This window comes from Diorhabda carinulata, chromosome 7, assembly GCF_026250575.1.
Source record: "Diorhabda carinulata isolate Delta chromosome 7, icDioCari1.1, whole genome shotgun sequence".
NCBI lineage: Eukaryota > Metazoa > Arthropoda > Insecta > Coleoptera > Chrysomelidae > Diorhabda > Diorhabda carinulata.
In genome coordinates this window covers 7,110,111-7,121,321 of record NC_079466.1, presented here as the reverse complement: position 1 = coordinate 7,121,321, position 11,211 = coordinate 7,110,111, and the positions used below count along the sequence as shown (strand labels likewise).

Here is an 11,211-nt window from a genome sequence, read left to right as displayed (position 1 = left end):
TCTATATAAGTAACTTTTTGCTTTTCCATTTGTTGAACTTACTTTTTAAATTCAAGCTCTACTCTTCAAATAATCGATATCGGAACTCATTTTGAAACGAAGTACAACCAAACAATTGTGATGACAATAGTGAAACGATAAATTAATCTTATGTGACAAATTGCAAATTTTTTTTTCTCATTGCCTTGAGAACGGAAGTTATAGGGCGTCGTGCTGCAAAAGTGGCGCATGTTTCAAACACCTTAATATCCACTTACATTTTAATATACTAGTTTCTGAAAAAATCACGGTTTTCAATATTTTTATCATTATTTCACTGAAAAAGAATGTGCCCTCATTTGAAAGACAAGTATAACTAGCGTACTCAACTAGGAGCTAGAGTCAAAATTGTCGATCCTCCCGACAAAAAAGTAAAACTACTAATTCAAAATTATTTCGGAAACTACCAAACTTTTCCCAGGCATTTGGGATAAAGTGTGATGATTTTGATTATAAAGTACAGTTCGAAAATTTGATATTTGTAATAAATTACTCTTCAAAATATTTTCTATCATAACACATAAACAAGAATTGCGATTAGCTAACATTCCATTCACCCCTATTTCTATAATTTCTTCTGTTCCCTTCATACTTTTACTTTATGGTCATTACATTTAACTAATATAGATTATGAACTTATTAGAATAGTATATCAAAATACAAGTGACAGAAGGCTTATCCTTCCAGCTATAGTGTTTTATACTATTTTCCCTGTTCCTGCTTGTATTCATATTTTTTATTTATAGAAAAATGAAAATATACATCAGGAAAATTACACCGTAACGTAGGTGGTTGGTTGATAGTACTGTACTGATTCATATTTGACAATTGACTTCGGAAATATTATTTGAGATTGAAAGTTTGCTTGAGCTCAAAAAAACTCATACTGTAAGCGGATTATCAAGTAAAGAACTTCAATTTACACCACCAGAATTGCGGGACTTGGCATCTACCGCCATAAATAATTTACCTCTTTAGAAAATGACACGTAATAATTTCAATATATCAAACTATCCATTCATTTCAAGGTTAGGTTTTTCCAAGAAATTTCTTCACTGTAAATTTGTATGTTTTGTCCATATTTCATGATTCACAAACTCCTAATTTATTATGGATAATAGATATCTTAAAATGAAAATAATTACACATGACCGAATACTGCATTGTCCTCCAGTCAGCTGTCGAAATGAAACTGTTAATCAGAGGCACCAACCCACTAAAGAAAATTACCAAAAATCGTTCAAGAATGGAGTCCTTTCTTACATGAAAATGCGTTTGAAAATAACGTTGTTCTAACACCGAAACAAAGAAAATAAAATTCTTGAAGTATTCAATTTAAAAAATATTTTCACCTCCCTCAGATCTTTCCAAAACAGTTTGAGCGAGGGAAAGAGTTTGCGGAATGTTATAAAAAATCTCGCTGCCACAACAATGTGTTTTTTCCTATTCAAATTAGAGATTTGTAGCTGGGGTTTAGATACCTGCGAAACAATATAAAAATAACTTGCCGACTACATCTTGCTGACTACATCTAAATTGTTGTCCTGTTTCTATCCCTATCCAAATTTTTCATATAATATTTCTTACGTTTTCATAAAATAAAATCACCATACTTTTCAACAAAAATATGATGAACAAACCAAAGGAAGGTCCAGCCTTATGATCGCCTATAATTTATCAAATATAATACTTGAATTATTGAATTTATTCTTGAAAAAATGTGGCATTTTTTGTAATTGCTTTGAACGTTCATCGCAAATTAATGTATTAGTAGGATTTTGCGTTTTTTTCTGGCTTCCTATAGACACACCAATATTAATAATGATTCTTCGGCAATTTTTAAACTAGTGGAATGTGTCTTTTGATTATACTTCACAGAAACACAAAATGTTGAAAAAGTGCGAAAGACCATCGATTAGTTCTTCACTGATTGATCGAAAGACCCTTCCGAGAACAAGTTTACATCATACAATCTTCTAAAAACTTTGAGCTATAAACTTCAATAATAACTCCTTTCGATAAAATAGGTACCTTTACCTCCCTCCATATATAGGGTGTTTCCTAGGTAATAAAAACTAATAAGAACTGGAATTTCATATTCTAGAAAACGATGATATGTTTGTTCGGTCAACTTTGATAGGACCATATCAACTGATATGGTCCTATCAAAAGATCTTCGATGATGCCAAGCCAAACGTTGTCCGAAATGAAGTGTCGAAACCGTGCTGCAAAATATTTACTTTTCATCAGTAATGATTCTGGTACACGACTTTGAATATGTGTCAATAATTTAAATAATCTAGTTTTCCATTGTGAAGTTCTCACATTTCTGGGTCGTCCAATGATATTCTTTATTTCAGCAAAAATTCCAGCCTCTTTTAAATAAATATGTATTTTAATAAACGTATCAGAACATGATAAATGATTATTTAAATAAATTTGAGCATGCATACGTCTAGCCTCTAAGGCATTACCGTTTTTTTTTATTTTTCAGATTTGACATAGTATTCGACAATATTATTTCAAAGACTATTTAGAAAAACATGTTTTTTCGTATTACTAGTAGCGTCACCACATCACTTACAGTCAAAGTTCGTTCATTACAAACATTTCATACCCTCATATTTTAGATTGCTTAAGAAACATCCAACAGTGTATGATAGGTCTTACTTCCACAACACAAAAACACGTTTGGTTTTTGTCAGTCATTAGATTTATGATTAGTTGAAATGTAACGTTTTAATTAGTTTTTCGTTTCAATATAGAGCGGAAGAGAAGGAAAAAATAAATATAATTTAGAAAAAATGATCGAATAAATGAAATAATTTCTTTCAAGCAAATAGCAAAGTTCTAATTATTGGCCAATTTAACTATATTTATAAACAAAAACGCACATTTACTTCCATTTGAATCGCGAAAAACAGGTAGCATCATAAATTGTACTTCATTCGAAGGTATAAATCTCTCCACTGAAAATACACCTACCTGCCTCCTTCTGATAGTGGGAGCATGCGTCTGGATTTTCTGGAAAAGCATCATAACGCTTTCCATCCCAGGCAGTAGTGATTCTGAAACGTTCATATACTCATCTTTCGAATTTTCCCGGTTACCGCGACGTGAAGGAACACGTTGTTTTCTTGCGTAATTAAAACGTGCGTTTTGTTCAACATCAAACATTTGTCCGATCAACAAAAGATACTATTGAAGAAATTGAGGTGAGAATAAACTAAATTAATAGAAAGATAAGATAATGAAATTTCTTTAACTGCATTCCAAAGAATATAAGTGTGCAAATATGAAAAATTATATGTTTATAAGAATTTGCCTTAAAATGCAAGTATCCACAGAATCAACACACTAGAAGATTGAACATGAATCCAACGATAGTTTTTTTCTAGTAGAGGCTGAATACAACTCTTTTTCATACTATATCTTTAAGAAGAGATATTTCTCTCCAATTCAAAAACATTTCAAAAGTGACTGGTACGAAAAACTCTAAAAATTTTAAAAGTCCCCAATTTTGAAATTCAAAAGAATTTCTGAACATTGATTATTTCAGAATCCACATACGACATTGGGTAATTTATTTGCAAACTATTCTCACATAGAAATTCATGGAATGATTCCAACCAAAAAATATCAGATAAATTATAATTATCAGTCATGTGGTGGAATCATATCAATATATTTGAATATCATTTAATTCCACATCGGTTTTCTACAGACTGATGATCTTATTTCTTCCAATTATTTAACTGATGATGATTTGTACTTTTCTGAGAAACTTTACATCAGCATTATATTCAGTGTTGATAAAAGTAATACATCAACTGCGATGCATAAATCAGGAGAAAAATTATACTAACTTGTACTACCGCTGTGATGTACCTGTATCGTTCAAAGATATGTTATTTGTCTATTAATATGATTAAGCCGAAATAAATTTACTCCACTTAAGTCCCTTTAAAGAATATAGTCTAATAATTCTGTTATTAATCGAAGCAACCCATACATTTACTTTTTGATAGAATAATTGACGTGACTTTTTCTAATTGATTGCGAACTTCAATTATCTTAACTTGTACGTAGTACATCAAACTCTAAGATACGAACAACATCATTTTCATTCAGTTTCCGCAGTACTTGTCTTGTGAGGAGATATCTGTCATTTGATTCTAGTTCAATTTTCAACATACTGCATAATGGAGTTGATGTTTGACAGCCACTGATACCAAACGTCTTCGCAATTTGAGGAAGAATTTGAATTTTTGTACACACACCATCAAAAATGCCATTCAACAGTGTTAAAAGATATTGTTCACGTGAAATCGTGTTAAAAATATTTTTAACAGGGTTGTGTGATTATTGGAATTTGAAAATGCATTTTTAATTGTATTATCATTTTAAATTCGTCTATTATATTAACAAAAAAGGGCGTTGTATAACATCTGTGTTAAAAGTGATTTTTTTTGTTCCCTAAATTGTTCAAATCGCTTCGCCCAATTTATAAACTTTTTGCTCACAAAGTAAATGATCACTTTTAACACTTCAAAAATAACTATTTGCTTTTTCCTACACTGCAAACAGCGCACCTGTTTTGTCAACTTAGCGACACTATCTTTGCGTAGTAATAATTTATGCTATGTGTCTTAAAAACACTGCATATCTACTAAACTTCGACTAAAAACTTATAAATACGAAATGTCTTATGTACATCAACAACGTCACACTAAGAATGAATACACTTGAAATGTAGGATACTAGAAAATTTCTATGTTTTCTTTTGTGAAAAAGGTACTATTAACACCATAAGCTTGATGTAGATTTTTATTCAGCAAATTTTTTCGAAAGTACGCCAAAAACATAGTATCTGGAATTGTAGTAACAGTTTTTGTTTGATTCCATTTCTTTGAGTATTGGTACGTTGCTTTATATTTATTTCTCTATTTTTCTGGCGGTAGCAGATAAGAAAGATTCTTTTGTATCCATTTGGTTGTTGTACAAATAAGTGATTTCAATTTCACCCAAATTTCGATAATTTGAAATGTGTTGTTATATTAAATGTCAGAGATAATCCACATTGCAGCGGACACATGCTTCTCACAAGGATCGATATTACTTTTTATGGAAGATAAAGAGTCTCATCAGTACATAGTTCAAATACTTTAAGAACTCAAGGATAAGGATCTCGAGTGCGTGTCCAGGTTTGCATCATTTTATAGGATTTATGTAATTGCAATACACGTTTTACCAAACGAATTATGTCTTTTGATCAAGCTACATTTTGCCTGGATGGTTCATTTAACAGTCCAAATTGCAGTTATTGCAGTAAGAATAAACCTCAGTGAAGGTCATATCGAACACCACGATAAAATAAATGTCTGGACGGAAATAATAATCAATCACAACATTGTTTGTCTAATTTCTTTTAAGAAAATGTCTCTGGGAAAAGTTATAGTGTCTGGTTGCAACAATAAAGTGCATATCCGTGAGGCAGGTGAAGATTTTAAGCTAGCTTTTCCCTAGGAGAGGATTTGACAACAAGGAATAATAAAGGAGCCCCCTAGATTATGAGATCTTACACTTCCAGTGTTTTTTCTTTATTATTATCAAAGATTTATGTACATAAGCATTAAAACCTACTGGAGCTGCAAGACCGAATTAGAGACGAAACTAATAGAATAACTCCTGATCTTTTCCGTAATTCACAATAATGATTTGTTCATTGTCAAGAGCTAAGCTTTTGATTCAACTGAAAAATATTATATAATAATCAGTTTAATATTTTTCCCTAGATAGAATCTAATTATATAGAGGTACTTTTTTATTAATATTTTGGTGGTTCTCTTATTTATTTATACGATTAATATTTGCGGGGTTGTTTAATAAACACTGTATCTTACGTTCTTAATTTATTTAAATAGTACATACCACACTAACTCACAATAATTCACTTATCACTATCACTCAACTTATATTATCTAAATTCTTCGTTTACTTTACTGAATCGTTCTGTTCACTACGACTATTTAATATAAACTGAACTAAACTACGCTACAGAAACTCATTATATATATCGCAAAAGAATTCCTAAAGTTCTATAAAAATAAAGAAACAAAACAAATAAATAAACCTTTCTAAAAATTTTTCTAAACAAACAATGTAAATAAACCGCAATGTAAAGAATTGATCTAACGAATTCCGGTTATCTCTTCGAAGGTGCTTTTGCGGAATTTTAGAATTATACTTTATCTATTAGGTCCGGCTAAAGGGTGGAGATGATTACGTATTTATTTATCTTAATTTATTTAATTTTTCAATTAATTTGGATTCAATTTAAAAATTAAACAAAGATTATTTGTTCCTGTCAAAACTCGGTGATATCATAATTGTTGCAGAATATGATCAATATATACAATATTGAAAATCAACCTATTCCATGGTTTTCTATTATTAAGTTGAGAAAATAATGAATTTGTCCCTTAATTTAGCCTTGCTGTGTATAGTAAGTTACAGAAAACAGTCAATTTCGCTATTTGGCAGTATTAATTGCTTTTCAAATAAGATACCAAACACTATAATATAATAAATATCGGTTTAGAAATCTGGAAGATGAGGGATTGAAAAATGAAATCGTAAGGTTTCCAGCACCACTTAAAAATCTAATAAATACTTAATATCGGGATGTACTGTATTCTGAGGACCACATCGCAAAGATCAAGTTTGTGCTATATGCTCTAAAAATTGTGACCAAAGTTGACGCTGCACTTATAATGATAAGCTTATTACTTATCATGACTATTTAGGTAGATATGACATTGATAAAAAGCCACTTAATAGGAAATCTCAACATCAACCTCTTCTGAATATTTGATGACCCTTCGTTTTTAAAATTATTCAGGCTCAAGTGCTAGAGAAATTCGATTTTCGCACCCCATATACGCAGAAATATCGCTGCTAGAAGCTTACAATATTTAGTGGGTATGTTTTTTAAGCTTCTTATTAATTCGATAAAGATGTGAAAAAAGAAATAACTTAGTATTTATTTAGATAACTAACAAAGATAATTATTACAAAGGAACCTATCATTTTTTTCCATTTAAACACAATATAATTTTGAAAATAATGTGAAATAATACAGAGATGGTGAAGCAAACATATGTTAGGAGAATAGTTGTGAAGTTTCACGCACGGTGAATCCACTATAGATATAATACATACAGTTGAACAGATAGTGGAAAAAACACATGAGCACTAGATGTATATTGAAATACTATCTATAGATTTACAACAAGCTTTTGACTCAATTGATGGAAAAAGATTATGAAAATCAAATCACTACAACTAACCAAGGAGTAAGATAAGGTGACTTATCTGTAATACTTTTCAATTTATCAGCAGGGCGCAGACTAAGAAAAATATTAATAAAAGAAACAGCGAGGATCAAATCAAAGAATACGTTGACGATATAGTCCTAATACAAAAAAAAGGAAAACACAATAGAAAGTGATTGAAAGGAACTAATATCGAAGAAAGAATAAATGGGGCTAGAAATAAATAGAAAATGAAATTTGTGAGTTATGTCAAGCAGTTTTTAAACAATGAAAAAAAATAGAGAAAATTGGATGCAATGTTTAAAATAAAATGCTATATAAGAAGATTCAAAGAACAATAATAAGACCGATTCTAATATACAGAAACAATGACTATGAAAAAAAGGTGAGAAGAGTGTAGCGGTAATAAATACAGCAAATACAAATACAGACAACGTATGTATTAGGTGATAGAGGAGGATAGAGGCTTGGAGAAGATACAGTAAAAATAATAGAAAAACCACGAATAACATGGCTAAAGTACCTATGGAGAGCAGACGAAGAGAATATGAATTGAGGAGAATATGAATGAGACAAACTAAAACCATTTAACTCAATAATAGAAGAATTAGAAATAGGAATAAGCATATAGATAAGATATAGATGTTATTCAGATATCTGGCTCAGTAACAAAAATCTGGCTGAAGATAAATTATATAATCTCACTAAAATATACAGAGGCAATTAGACGATAAGAATAATGAGATAGAGAAATAGCAGAGCATTGGAGAGCATAAAGAAGAAAGTGTAATCACAAATAGATGATACACTCATGTAGAAGAAGTGATCTAATAATAAGAAAACTTGAGAGACTGCATAGTATACACAAAAACTTCTATAACGAATATAAAAAAACTAGAAACTAAAATACCAAATTAGAAGTCAAAAGAAATGATAAGATTTGATAGGCAATTTAGAGAAGTATATAATATATAGAATAGAAAAATCTGAACATAAATAAAAGTAAATAGGAAAAGTGTAAGAAAATATTCTAAAGCAGACAGAAATATAAATAATCAATTACAATTAGAAAAGACAGAGATAATAGAAACGTAGGCTGAATATTACGAGGAAAAATAAAAAATTTTCACAAAGAAAAAGGGTGACCAGCGAAGAAGAGAAATAGCAGGAATAAGGAAAAAGTGAAGACATGAAAAGAACAAAGATTACCGAGGGATTGGAGAAATGATTCAAAATACCCATATAGACAAAGAGGATCAGATACAATGTGATAATTATAGATCCACATTCCTTCCCCCTTCTGCTGGGATTTTGAGGAGGATATCGAAAGAGAACTATAAATATAAATTGGAATGACATTAGGTAGCTTTAGACGAGACAGACAAACTAATAACAATACATCAATATGAATATAGTTGTAAAAAAACTAAAAAACCCGCTTTTAAAGCACATCAAACTAAAAAGCTAGGAATTATTTTAAAATAAGCTTAATACTATAAAAAATGGAGAATACTAGTACGAAAATACGAAGAAAAAAGGAAAAAAGCATCCTATGCATTAGTCACATTAATACTAGTACTTTCCATTAATTATTTTATGAATCATAAACATTATTTGCAATTTTTCAGTTTGATGTGCTTCAAAAGCGTGTTTTTTATTTTTCATCCTTTATTTTCATATTCATGCAAAGGTATCACACACAGAGTGACGAATATTTAAGCCAATTTCATTCATTGTAATTTCTTTCATCAAGAGCAGCTAGTACCACCCGGGTTGGAGTCAATATATGGGCTTAGCCTATTGTTATCTATTCACAAACACTGAAAATAGTGTGCCAAAGGCGTGCCGGTAGCATACTCGTAAAAAGGAAAGAATTTTAACAGAATGAATATTAGGCATTATCTACATAGTATTAGATACACTTTTTTTATTGAACATTATACAAAAAAATACATTATACAGAAATTAAATTATGAGAAAGCTGTCATTTCCTCTTGACGTTATAATTAACGAGTCGACGGTCCGATCGATCAAGTAGTCAAGATCCCACATTTTCTCCTTTTCTTTAACGACATGCTGGGCTGCTTTTCGCCAGTTCTCTGGTGTCACCTCCTTGATGACTTGATCAAACAGTAGCTTAACGTCTTTCATTTTGAATGTCATGTTGCGTCTTGCTACAAATCCTTTCACTTGAGCCCATATAAGTTCTATAGGATTAAGTTCGCAATGATATGGCGGTGTGCGCAGTACAGTTACACTATGTTTTTCTGCTATATCTTCCACGGCGTATTTCATAAATCGATGTTTCTGTAAATTTGCTATAGCTAATAGTCCTTTTTTTATCAAATTATCTTCAAATTCAATACTTTTGGTGGCTAACCAGTCAATAATTTCTTGTTTTCTCCAAGATGAAGTTGGAGTCTTCTCTAAGCGTCGAGAATGATAACTTGCGTTATCCATAACTACTACTGAATCAGCCGGAAGATATTTTATCATTTTACCAAAATAGTCTTCAAAAACATCCGAATCCATGTCCTTGTGGTAATCTCCCGTATGGCACGACTGACGGTTAGCAAACCTTCTTTTTTTCTTTTTAAAATCCCTCTTCGCTTCCAATATGGACGATTATTAGTCTTTCCCCTTTACCTGAAGGCACCTTAATAACAATTGGCAGGCCTTCCATGAGAGTACTGGTTATATTTTTGTCTTACCACATTTTTGGTACTGTATAACCTTCATTAATCCACGTCTCATTAAGTTAAAAGATTTTCTCCTGTTCTGTTCTGTACTGCTTTATACTTCTTAAGTATTTTCGTCGCCAGCAAACAATTTTATCGCTTTCCAGTAAAAGTGCTTTACGGTTATGCTTTTCCCAGGCAAAATCCATATTTCTCAAAGTGGTCCATAAAAGTTTTTTAGTTATCAACGATGAATACTGTCATCCTGGCCAAGCTCAATTAAAATCTTATCTAGGGTGGGTATTTCTTTTTTAAAATTAAAAGAGTGAACTTTTCTTCGAATTACACTTTTGCTGTCTTCATCAAGGACTTTTATTGATCTACCTGGACTTTTCTTGGGTGGTTCCACTTGGCCTGCTATCTTTGCGACAGTTTCTTATACAGTAAATATCGGGTAATCGTATTATATGCAATTGTGTACATTTTAAATAATAAGAAAAAAATAAGTTTTTCATCCACTGATAGTGGAAAATTATTGGAACATCTTTTCGTTGGTGTAAATGTCGCCATTTTATTACTAATCTTATAATACTGTGAACAATATTTACAGCTTAACAGCAAATACCGTTAAACTAAACAAATATACTTATGAAGGTCTAAAAATTTTGGGTAAGGCACCATTGCCCTCACGGCGCATGGTTAAGCCGAATCTGAAATAGGGTTGGAATTAGGCAGAGGCACTAATAGAAGGTTAAACGGTACCTGTTAAACTGCCTATGGCCGACACCGAAATTAGGCCGAGTTTGAAATCAGTAAAAATTGTTATATGAAGATAGAAGAAAATAAAAATAGAATACAAAAAAATATAAGTTGATATAGAGGAAACACTAGAAACACTAACGGCGTTTGAACACCAAGGAGGCGAAAACCGAAGTAGTTATAGAGATATAAATGACGAAACTGAGAAAGAAAATACATAAAAACATATTATAATAGCGATACCGCTCAAAAAATAGCCGGAATAACAAAAAAAGAACCAATAATAAGAAAAATTAGAGGGAGGAAAATTTTATCAATATGGACATAAGCCCAGAATGTATATTGACTTACTGACTGAAAAATAATGGTAGCAGAATGTGATATTATGAGAAGAAAATTGA

At 31.1% G+C, this 11,211-nt stretch overlaps 1 protein-coding gene across 2 annotated transcripts in view; it reads left to right on the top strand.

Moving 5' to 3' along the window:
- The first annotated feature begins 3,097 nt into the window (after nt 1–3,097).
- The window catches only part of LOC130896680 (protein quaking-B-like), a 724,732-nt gene continuing 716,618 nt past the window's right edge, over nt 3,098–11,211 (top strand). For both annotated transcript variants that reach the window (XM_057804936.1, XM_057804935.1), the window contains exon 1: nt 3,098–3,254. The gene's annotated coding sequence lies outside the window, so the exon portion shown is untranslated. The remainder of the gene's footprint in view (nt 3,255–11,211) is intronic.